At 36.3% G+C, this 11,129-nt stretch overlaps 1 protein-coding gene across 1 annotated transcript in view; it reads left to right on the top strand.

The window, feature by feature from the left end:
* Nucleotides 1–11,129, top strand: part of NBAS (neuroblastoma amplified sequence) — a 367,205-nt gene that overhangs the window by 77,848 nt on the left and 278,228 nt on the right. The window lies entirely within an intron of this gene.

Below are 11,129 nucleotides of genomic sequence, written 5' to 3'. Positions count from 1 at the left end.
TTTTCTTCATACTTTTGAGTGTCTTTTTCTTGTATTGTTAATCATGCTTTTGAGGATGACTTTCTCTGATTTGAAGGATAGATTTCTTTCCTTTTTTTCTTTCTTCTTTTTTGTCAGACTTCTAAACCACAATAGGCTAGAATACCTGGTAAACACCACAAGGTCAGGGGTTTATGTTTGTTTTGTTCACTGCTGGTTCTCCAGAGTGGTAAACTGTCCCTGGCGCATGTAGTATTTATTACTGGATATATTCAGTAAAAACCTGTGGAATTTGGAAGATCAGTGCTTAATAAATGTGTCTTTTATTGATCTCAGTTTTTTTCTTTAAAAAGTATAGTAATTCAGAATGTTTTGAACATATGTATTAGAATACAGTACTTTCATTTCAACATGGCTTGTATGTTTGAAAGATACAGGAAATAGGAAATCATTCATATTTAATCACTTTATGTAGATAATAGGTGATTGAAAGTGAGGCAATCTAAGTTAATTTCAATACAGAGATCTGATTTTAACATTTGAAAAAGTTCTGTCTTAGAAAGGACAGTTAGGTATTATTGCACATCTTTGCAGTTGTGAATTGTGCTGCTATAAACATTTGAGTACAAGTGGCTTTTTGATAAAATGTCTTTTTTTCCTTTGGGTAAATACCTAGTAGTGGGGATTGCTGGATATGTGGTTGGTCTACTTTTAGTTTTTTGAGGTATCGCCACACTACTTTCCATATAGGTTGTATTACAATGTTTGAGAGAAGGTACAAATATTGCTGCCAGTATTAGAAAGCTTTATTTAGTGTTTTTAATTAAGAAAAGAGCAAATAGACATTTGAGCTAGTGTTAGTATAAGTATGAACTAGAAATGAGTGTTAAAATTAAGTTTACATTATGCATTTAAATAATATTTGTTAATATTACATTACTACACAAATATTCAGTGAAATAAGAAGAAAATATCTTTTGAAAAAAAATTTTTTTTCTTTTGAAAAATTTTGGGAAAAGATTTGAGACAGAGAGAAGTAAATAGGAAATTTTGGTAACACAGTCAGTTAAAAGGGCCATGAATGAATTACTGATGTAAGAAGACTGATGTATTATCAGAGTTTACTGTGTTAAACCTGTTCCAAAGCCATCTTCCTATGCCCCATGCTATCTACCCAGTGATGCTAACTTACTAAGTAATTGATTTAGCTAGACTGCTTTTGGTTTAGTCAAATCCTTATGGAATATAGCGGACTGCAGCAGGTAGCAAGTGATATTTACTGTTTGCTGTTAAGCCATACTTCTTAAGAATTTCATTGTGTTTATGTTTTAATAATGTGTTTTTTTTTTGTAGTAACAGATCAGTAGGCCTTTTCCACGAAAAGATTTTAAAATAATCCCATTTTAAATTATCTGCCAGACACTGTTTGTATCTCTCTCTATTTTTTTTATTATTGTGACAAGTAGGTATTTTATTATCATTTTAATCCTTTTTTTTAGTAATACGCAAAAAAATTTAATTGTTTTGTTGTTTATCTATAGATAGTCAGTACCAACTTTCCATCTTACTCTGATAAGCCATGAGGGAAATTGCTTTTTATTTTCCCTAAGATTACTGTTTAACTGGAATTTTAATTCTTTACTCAACTGCAACAATACAATTTCTGAACCACTCTTCTGTGTTCCCTTTTCCATGTTTGCTATAAGCATTTCTGAAGACGGAGAGTGCTTTCTCTCTCTCTCCTCTTTCTTTTGAGCAGTTCTCATTTGGGCAATATTTGGAGATTTTTTTTTTTTTGGTTGTTACAACAGAAAGCGTGGGGTACTCCTGGCATCTAGTGGGTAGAGGCCAGGCAAGCTACTAGATATCCTAAAATGCGCAGGATACTCCCATACAGCCTAGAAGAGTTTGATTCCAACTGATAAGAAGAAATCCTGCTTTACAGGTCTCAAGTATCTTATCATGGCCAACTACATGAATATAGGTCACAATTTTTATTTTTTTATACATATACATGTGTTTATTTGGTTTCCACCTTTTGCCTTCACAATCTTTTTAATCTTTATAAAAACCCCAAAGGTAAAATATTATTATGTAGATTTTATAGATTAGAAGCAGGTTAGACAAATTCAGTGAGGTCTTACACAAATGGCACAGCTGGGATTTAAAACTTAGAGTGTGGGGAACCCTAGTGTTTGTGATATTTTGATAGTAATACTATATTGCTGCTGATGTTCCTTTATTAACCCTGAAAAGAAAAGTTGCAGTAACTTATTGGAGAATGGGTAAGCTACCTCCTTTCTGTAAGCCTGTATGTGTACTTTATACCCAGTAAATGGTTTCACTTGTTACCCATTTTGCAGTCAGTATAGTTACATAGAGTCAGAGTTGGGGGAAGGTATAGTATATTTAGGGGGAAAAGTTCTAAAATTTCAGTTCTTTTGCTAATTTATTAGAAAAGTTTTTTAAAAAAACTGTCTTTGATAGAGTTGGTTCTCAGTTATTCTAGATGACCTAGAAATACACTATCTATAAATAGGAGAATATCTTTTACTATTTTTTATCATTAAAAGCAACTTTAATATCTACTTATACGTATTATTAGGAGCAAATTAATTATAGGTTTGGTGGCTTTAGAATGCTTTAAACGTTAACATACCCATATATTGCATACTTGTTAATGAATAAAATGATTATTTTCAGATTTTTAAATACTTTTCACATGGCAATGAGTCCTAAACTGGCATCTTTAGCCCAGCTCTTTTCTGCACTTTTTCTTGCTTAAAAAAGCCTTGAGTAGCTTGCCATTGAACTGAGAATAAAAGACAGACTAAAATTCTTAACATAGCCCTGAAGATGTTGCGTGAAGTGGCTGTGACTATGCACATTCATCTCCTAGCACGGGCTCATTCTCTTCTGGTTGTGTTGGCCTTCTCTCTCATGGCTTTTAAAGGGTGCCATGTTCTTTTCTTTGTGGATGCTATTTTTTTTCTGTTGGGAATGGTTTTCTCTTATTTGTTCTGACTTAATTTCTTCTCATTTTTGGGTATCAAGTCTATTTTCATATCCTCAGAATCTTCCAGTGGTCCTTCTGAGTCAGTTTCCTAGTATTGTTTCTTATAGCACTCTGTATTTTTTTTCCTAACAGTAATCCCAGTTTGTAATGAAAATTTAATTGTATGCTTGATCTGTGTTTTCATGGCTCCATCAAGAAGAGCCACATCAGTTTTACCTCGCCCCTACGTGTTCCTAGAATTTAGTAGATGCGTTAGATTTGTGGTCTCCAGCTCCCAGGCTGTGGGCTGGTATCAGATGGGGGCATGATAGGAACTGGGCTGCACAGCATGGGGTGAGCAGCTGTCTAGCTGCTCCCCATCACTAGCGTCATGGCCAGAGCTCCCCCTCCTGTCAGTTCAGTGGTGGCATTAGATTCTGAGTGGTGACATCAGATTCTCATAGGAGTGTGAACCCTCCCATATACTGCACATATGAAGGATCTGTGATGAATGCTTCTTAAGAGAATCTAATACTGATGGTCTGAGGTGGACTCCCACCAACTATGCATTATGGTGAGTTATATAATTATTTCATTATGTACACAATGTAAATAATAAAGTAAAGTGAACAATAAATGTAACGTGCTTGAATCATCCTGAACTTATATTGCCCATCCCCCCAGCCCCTACCCCACCGCCATTCATGGAAAAGTTGTGTTAATGAAACTGGTCCTCAGTGCCAAAAAGGTTGGGGCCTGCTGCATTAGACAACAACCTCTTTTGCAATGAGAAATTAAATTAGATTCCTGCTAGCCTCTTTTTGTGCCTCCTGTCCTCCCTCCTGTCCTCCCATTAGCCTTCTTTCTCCTTTCCCTCTTTATCCCACCCTTCCTTCCTAAAATTTTTATTATAAAATATAATAATAAAGGTACAGAAAATTATATCAGGAATATGTATGTTTTAATGACTTTTTAAAATAGCTTAATTGAAATATTCACATATGGTACAATTTACCCATTTAAATGATATAATCCTATGGTTTTTAGTATGTTCACAGAATTGTACAACCATCTCAATCACCAGTTTTAGAAAACTTTTAGCACTTTGAAGAAGCACTGTATTTCTTCACCATCACTCCCCAAACTTCCTATCCCCTACTCCCTCATCTACTCTTTGTTTGAATACATTTGCCGATTATGGATGTTATCTATGAATAGATGTGGTCCTCTGTGCTTGGCATCTTTCTTTTAGCATAATGCTTTCAAGGCTCATTCATTTTGCAGCATGTATCAGTATTTTATTTATTTTTATTGCTGGATATTTTATAGTATATGGCTATACAGTGTTCATCTGTTGGAAATTGGAGTTCTTTCTACTTTTTGGTTATTATGAGTGATACTGCTGTGAACATTTGTGTACAAATTCTTTTGTAGAAACAGGTTTTCATTTCTCTTGTAGTGGGATTGCTGGATCCTACAATAACTCTGTATTTTACCATTTGAGGAACTGTCAGACTATTTTCCAAGGGGGCTACACCATTTTCTGTTTTTATTGGTAATGTATGACATTTCCAGTTTCTCTACATCTTTTATCTGTCTTCTTGATTCTGGTAATCCTAGTGCATATGAAGTGGTTCTTGTTTGACATTTTAAAAGGAGTGTAACCTTGCAACTATTGTCCAGGTCAGACATAGAACTCTGCCAGCTGGAGTAGCACCTGTAGCTCAGTGGGTTGGGTGCCAGACTCATAAACTGAGGGTGGCAGGTTCAAACCTGGCCCCAGCCAAATTGCAACAATGACGACAAGTAGTTGGGCATTGTGGCAGGCACCTGTAGAGCCAGCTACTTGGGAGGCTGAGGCAAGAGAATCGCCTAAGCCCAGGAGTTGGAGGTTGCTGTGAGCTTTGATGCCACAGCACTCTACTGAGGGTGAGACTCTGTATTAAAAAAAAAAAAAAAAGGCCTCCTCCAGGTGCCACAGAAACCTTTTGTGGACACTGGCACAATCACATACAATCACAGTTCCGGCCCTCCCCCTAAAGCAACTGTTATTCCCTGGCTTACATTTATGTATAGTTCTATCCAAATTTTCATCTTTAACATTATGACCTTTTTTCCTTTTGAGACAGAGTCTTGCTATATCACCCTAGGTAGAAGAGTACAATGGTGTCACCATAGCTTACTGCAACCTCAAGCTCTAGGGCTCAAGTGATCCTTCTGTCTCAGCCATCCAGCTAGCTAGAACTAAAAATGGACCCCTTGATTCCCTCCTCAATTTTTTTCCTCTTCTGTTTTGTTTTGTTAAGAGATGGAGTCTCACTCTGTCACCTAGGCTAGAGTACAGTGATGCAATCATAGCTCACTACAGCCTCAAACTGCGAGCCTCTTAAGCAGTCCTCCTGCCTTAGAATCCTGACTGAGTAGCTAGGACCGCAGGTGCACACCATTGCACATGACTAATTTTTTTTTTTTTTTTTTTTTAAGATAAAATCTTACTCTGTCACCCTATGTAGAGTTCTGTGGCATCATTGTAACTCAGCAACCTCAAATTCTTAGGCTTAAGTGATCTTCTTGGCTTAGCCTCCTGAGTAGCTAGAACTATAGGTATGCATCACCATGCCTGGCTAATTTTTCTATTTTTAGTAGAGATGGGGTCTCGCTCTTGCTCAGGCTGGTCTTGAAGTCTTGAGTTAAGGCAAAACATCTGCCTCGGCTTCCCAGAGTGCTAGAATGCCTGGCCCTGACTAGTTTTTTTTTAAGAGATAGAGTCTTGCTATGTTGCCTAGGCTGGCCTTGAATTCCTGGCTTTAAACCATCCTTTTGCCTCAGCCTTCCAGAGTGTTCAGATTCTAAGTGTGTGTCAGCACATTTAGTCCTTTTCTTTCTTAACATTCAATATTTTAGCAGAATGTATCTCAAAGTTGATTGCTTTTTTTCTCCTCAAGTGTATATAAATTCAATTTATTTTTCACTTCGGACAACCTTTTTTGGAATTGTTTTTAATACTTGTTATGATCTCTGGCTTCAGATTTCAACTTTGGATACTGCTATTAGCCATATGTTGGATCATTTTTGTCTGTTGTTATTTTTCTCTTTAATTTTCCTATCACTTTTTAAATTTCTTTTTTTCCAGATTTTTCTCTCCTTTTCCTCTTAAATTTCTCTTAAGAAATTATCTGTTTTGTTTACTCATACTTGACTTTTCTTCACATTTATGCTTCATTTTGATAGTGCTATTTTTTTTATTTCTAGTTTTTTAGACTTCTATTACCTTATATTTGACATTTCCTATTTCTAATTTATGTTATTTTATATAATGTTTACCATTTTTAAATTTTCTCTGAATTCATTTTGAAATAGTAGGGTAAAAGTAGAAATCTACTTTGTGAACTCTTGTTTTACCATTCTTTTGTTGCTTGTAAGAATATCATTCTTTCTCTTTCTTCTGTATGAGAACCTTACATGAGATTTGACTTTTCTTTGATCAGTTATCCCTGTACTTATCAATGTGGTTTCTTTTCACAGAGGTTTCTCTTGGTGTGGGACTTGGCCTTACAAGTGGCCTTGGCTTGTTAGCATTGAGATCTTATCAAGTGCCAGTTGTTCCAGGATCCCTTTGTATTCTCCCACTATTGGTGGGTGCATAACTTTTCTCAGTTTCCATTTGTGTATAAAGTACTTAGGAAGGGCCTGGTCAGCATTTTGGCAAGTGAGTGCTCACCATTTTTTGTGTAGTGCAGTAAGGAAATTGCTTAGTGTGAATGCCCAGAGATTTTGCATGTCTGTTAGGAGAGTTACTCGTATTGCATCACAGAGTCTTATAATGTCATCTGGAATGTGTCACAAGAGCTTCTGGCCTTTGGCTGCCTTCTAAGCAAAATGTAAGAAAAAAAAAACCCCAAAAGTGATAACAATGAAAAATTAAAGTGGTAGATTAAAAGTGGATGTGTGTATCACAGACACCTGAGGATGCTTTTTCTAAAGAGCACGTGCCTGTGCTTTTCCAGCATGGATTTCTGTTTGTCCTGAGGGTGGGGAGTGGGCAGGCGTGTGTGATTCTGATACCCTCCTCCTTTGAGAATGTCAGCTCTTTATTATCTTATTTCAGATTTATATAACATTGATGCAGTTTTTGTACTCAGGCACTGACAGAGTGTTTAATGAAGCTACACAAAGTATTAGTTAGACGTTACAGGAACTAAATATCAATATATGGCCCCAATATAAAAGCTGTCACTAAGATGAGAGTGAAGAGTGCCACATAAATGGGACATGTTCTGTAATTGTAACTAAGGTTATTAAGATTCTGGTAGAATCCAGTGTTCATGCCACTATATTTGGAAAGCTGAGTTCTCCAATAAATGCATTAAATCACTTTATATAAACTTTAATTTTTTTCTTTGGAACCACTTTATAATGTGTCAATGTTACTTTTTTTTGTAAAGAGATTATAAAGTTACCGATAATAATTAACTAATGTGTCTAAGATTACATAACTACTAAATGGTGGAACTAAGTTTTATATTCTTGACCGATTTCAGTTGTGATGACATTCATAGCCAAGGACTATGAAAGAAACTTCAGACATATTTTAACCAGTGTGAATTTCAGCTACTTTAAAATTTTATTGCCTTTAAAACTATTTAATTCAACTAAGGGAGAAGAGAATAAGATTATTTATTATTCACCTGGGGAGAAAAACCCAAATCTAATGACACTATTGAAGAATCATGGTTTAAAAATGTTTGAGGTTTACTTTTATTGTGATTTGCAGTTTAAAAAGCCACTTCTCTGCATTTTCAAGGCACACACTCCAGAATCTCCTTCCTTGCCCACCAGCCAGCATCCAGACTCTCCACATTTTGCAGACTGTGTTCACAGAATTTAGCTTAGATTTGCTAACTGTGGCTTGAGATTTTGTGCCACAGTTACTGTCAGAATAACGAGTTATTCCCTGGGCCAGAAATCTCCTGTGTGTTATATAGGCATCCAGAAATGCTTCTATAAATAAAAGCCAGAATTTTTATTTCAGAATGAAAACATCATGTTTCTAATGTAACATAGGTGACTTGTCCATCTTGAGTGGCTTCAGTCCAGTTGCTACTAATAGCTTTATCATCTTACTGTGCATCTATATGGAAGTTAAAAAGTAACTTGGAACTTTAAAGAAATGTATACTTTATAAGTGAAATAATATCTGGGATTCATTTTAAAATCCTCTGGAATGGTGATTATTGGTGCAAGGTAAATGAATCAAGCTTAAAAAAATTGATATTTGTTAAAGCTGGTTGTTTAGTACATGGGTATTCACTGTACTATAATTTCTACTTTTGTATGTGAGTGAATATTTCTATAATAAGATACTTAAGGAAAGAAATGCTAAGCTTTCAGTGTGGATATCATAGCATTAAATGAAAATAAGGGATCAAGTATCCACCATATTAAAAGCAAGTGATAACATTCTAGTTAATAATACATTTGTTGTTTAAATTTCTATAAAGAAAGGAAAGAAGGGAGTGTAGGGAGGAATGGTTTCTTTCCTCTACCCTTTCTTACATTCAAGGTTGAGGGTTCTATAACAAGACACAGACTAACAAGAGAAAGGCTTTATTTAATATAAGTTTGATGTGACATGGGAGTCTTTTAAAGGAAATAAAGACTCAGAGAAATGGATTAGCCTCTGATGTTTTATGCTAGGTTTGAAGAATAAAAATGGCTAGTTGTGGACGTATGGAGAAGAATGGAGAAGCAAGAGTCCAGTGTACTCAGTTCTCATATGAAGGCAGTAGGTGATCTAATACAAGGTGGGGGGGGGGCAGGAGAATGAGGGAGCAGGGAGGTAGAGGAGAGAAGGGATTGGGGGGGGTTCACAGTGTATGGCACACCTCTTGGGGGTGGGGCACAATCATTGTGGGTATACTCGTCCACAGTGATTGGGTAAGTATGATCAAATCATAGTACACTGGTAGGAACTTAGCAAGTGTGTTTGTTCATATTCTTCTTTGTGACCCTGTGTCTTTGAGATAAGGATGTTCTTTTCCTCTAGGTTTAGGGAGGGTACTTTTGAATGAAAATGTTTTTTTGTTTTTATTGTTTGGATCCATTGAGGGTACAAAGAATTAGGTTACACTGATTGCATTTGTTAGGTAAAATACCTCTTATAATTGTGTCCTAATCCCAAGAGGTGTGCTGTACACTGTGACCTCCCCATCCCTCTTCTTCCTTCTCTCTCCCTGCTCCCTCATTCCCCTACACTCCCCTTGTACTTGATCATCTACTGCCTTCATATTAGAATGGAGTACATTGGATTCTTGCTTCTCCATTCTTGTGATGCTTTACTTAGAAGAATGTGTTCCAACTCAATCCAGGTTAATACAAACGATGTAAAGTCTCCATCTTCATTAATGGCTGAATAGTATTCCATGGCATACATTTACCACAGCTTTTTAATCCATTCCTGGGTTGGTGGGAATTTAGGCTGTTTGCACATTTTGGGAATTGTAAATTGAGCTCTAAGAAACAGTCTGGTACAAATGTCCTTATAATAAAATGAATTTTTTTTTCTTCTGGGTAGATGCCTAGTAATGGCATTGCAGGATCAAATGGGAGGTCTAATTTGAGGTTTCTCCATATTCCTTTCAAAAAGGTTGCATTAGTTTGCATTCCCAGCAGCAGTGTAAAAGTGTTTCCTTCTCTGTACATACACGCCAGCATCTGCAGTTTTGAGACTTTGTGATGTGGGATATTCTCATTGGGGTTAGGTGATATCTCGGGGTGGTTTTGATTTGCATTTCTCTGATGATTAGATATGATAAGCATTTTTTCATGTTTGCTAGCCATTGGTCTGTCTTTTTTAGATAAGGTTCTATTCATGTCTCTTGCCCAGTGATATATGAGATTATTGGCTCTTTTTTGATTGATTATTTTGAGTTGTCTGTAGATCCTAGTTATCAAGCTTTTATCTGATTCATAAAAATGAAAATATTATGACTTGCTTCAGATTAAGGTAGAAACCCTTCCTAGGTCTTAATGACTGGTTTCCTGGGGGAGTCGTGAGGGAAGGTGAGTGTGACCTTTCTGGTTCAGCTGTATTCTCAAATGCTAAGGTGCCATATTTTGGGGTAGTATGTCCTGAACCCTATCAGGAGGGAGGGCTTTTAAAAAATGAAAATGTAGCATTACTTTCCTGGTTACAATATTATTGTTAAATTATTAAATATACTTTTTGTGTCTTTGTTAAAGAGATTCATAAACATCTTTCTTGCTTTCAGAGAACTTTTGTGGAGATCAGAACACATGTGACTAATTATTCAGGGGCTTAAAATAATAACTTGTACTCGACCATAATTTGTGTTGAGGAACATGCTTGTGACTGCTAGAAAGGCCGTGGACCCAGGTGGGGACTGTAGTCCTAGTTCATTAGACGTGCTGTGGATTGGTATGAAAGACCTTGCTTTACAGCTCAGGTTCTGCTCTCTACACATTAATGATCTTGGACAAGCGTCTTTGCCCTATTGTTTCACAATTTCTTCCTCCACAAAAATCCAAAGGAGAAGCAGCGAGTTTGTTAGCCAATAAAAATCTATGATTCTGAGGTCTGCCTTATATAAAACTATGGAGGTTATCATTTCTGACCTCCTGATATTGTTGTTTTTGTTCTTGATGGCTAATGTGTCTTGGTCATTTGAGACTTGAAGACTTCGATATAAATGCCTACATAAGCCAGGTGCATAATATAATTTGGCAGATTGGGCTAGGTGAAATAATGGTGTTTGTCAGTGTAGTCATGTTTTAGTTTTAAGTTACTGGTTGATAATTGGTCTTAATATTGGAGCAGTGGGGTTTGGAGTCACTGGAAAGTTGTGACCTTTCTAAGGGATCATCTGCTACTTAGTTCTGTTGCGATTTGGGGACATGAGCTTTGTTTTGCCAAATTTTCTAAACGGCTGTTGGTTGCCATTTTCTAGTCTCTGTTTTATTCTTTGTGGGCAAGCTACCTTAGGCCCTGTCCTTAGAAAATCCCTGAATGGGAAATTGTTAGATGTCCAGTTAGTGTTTATTTGATTCTTCTGAATATATTGTAGGTGGTAGACAAGTGATATCTCTATTCATATGGTTAGTGGTAACTGGGAAAAACTAGTATCCTGGTAGGAAA

The sequence above is a fragment of the Otolemur garnettii genome, unplaced genomic scaffold (genome assembly GCF_000181295.1).
Source record: "Otolemur garnettii isolate 467f Iridium unplaced genomic scaffold, OtoGar3 scaffold00022, whole genome shotgun sequence".
Taxonomy (NCBI): Eukaryota; Metazoa; Chordata; class Mammalia; order Primates; family Galagidae; genus Otolemur; species Otolemur garnettii.
This window is presented reverse-complemented; position numbering and strand designations above follow the sequence as displayed.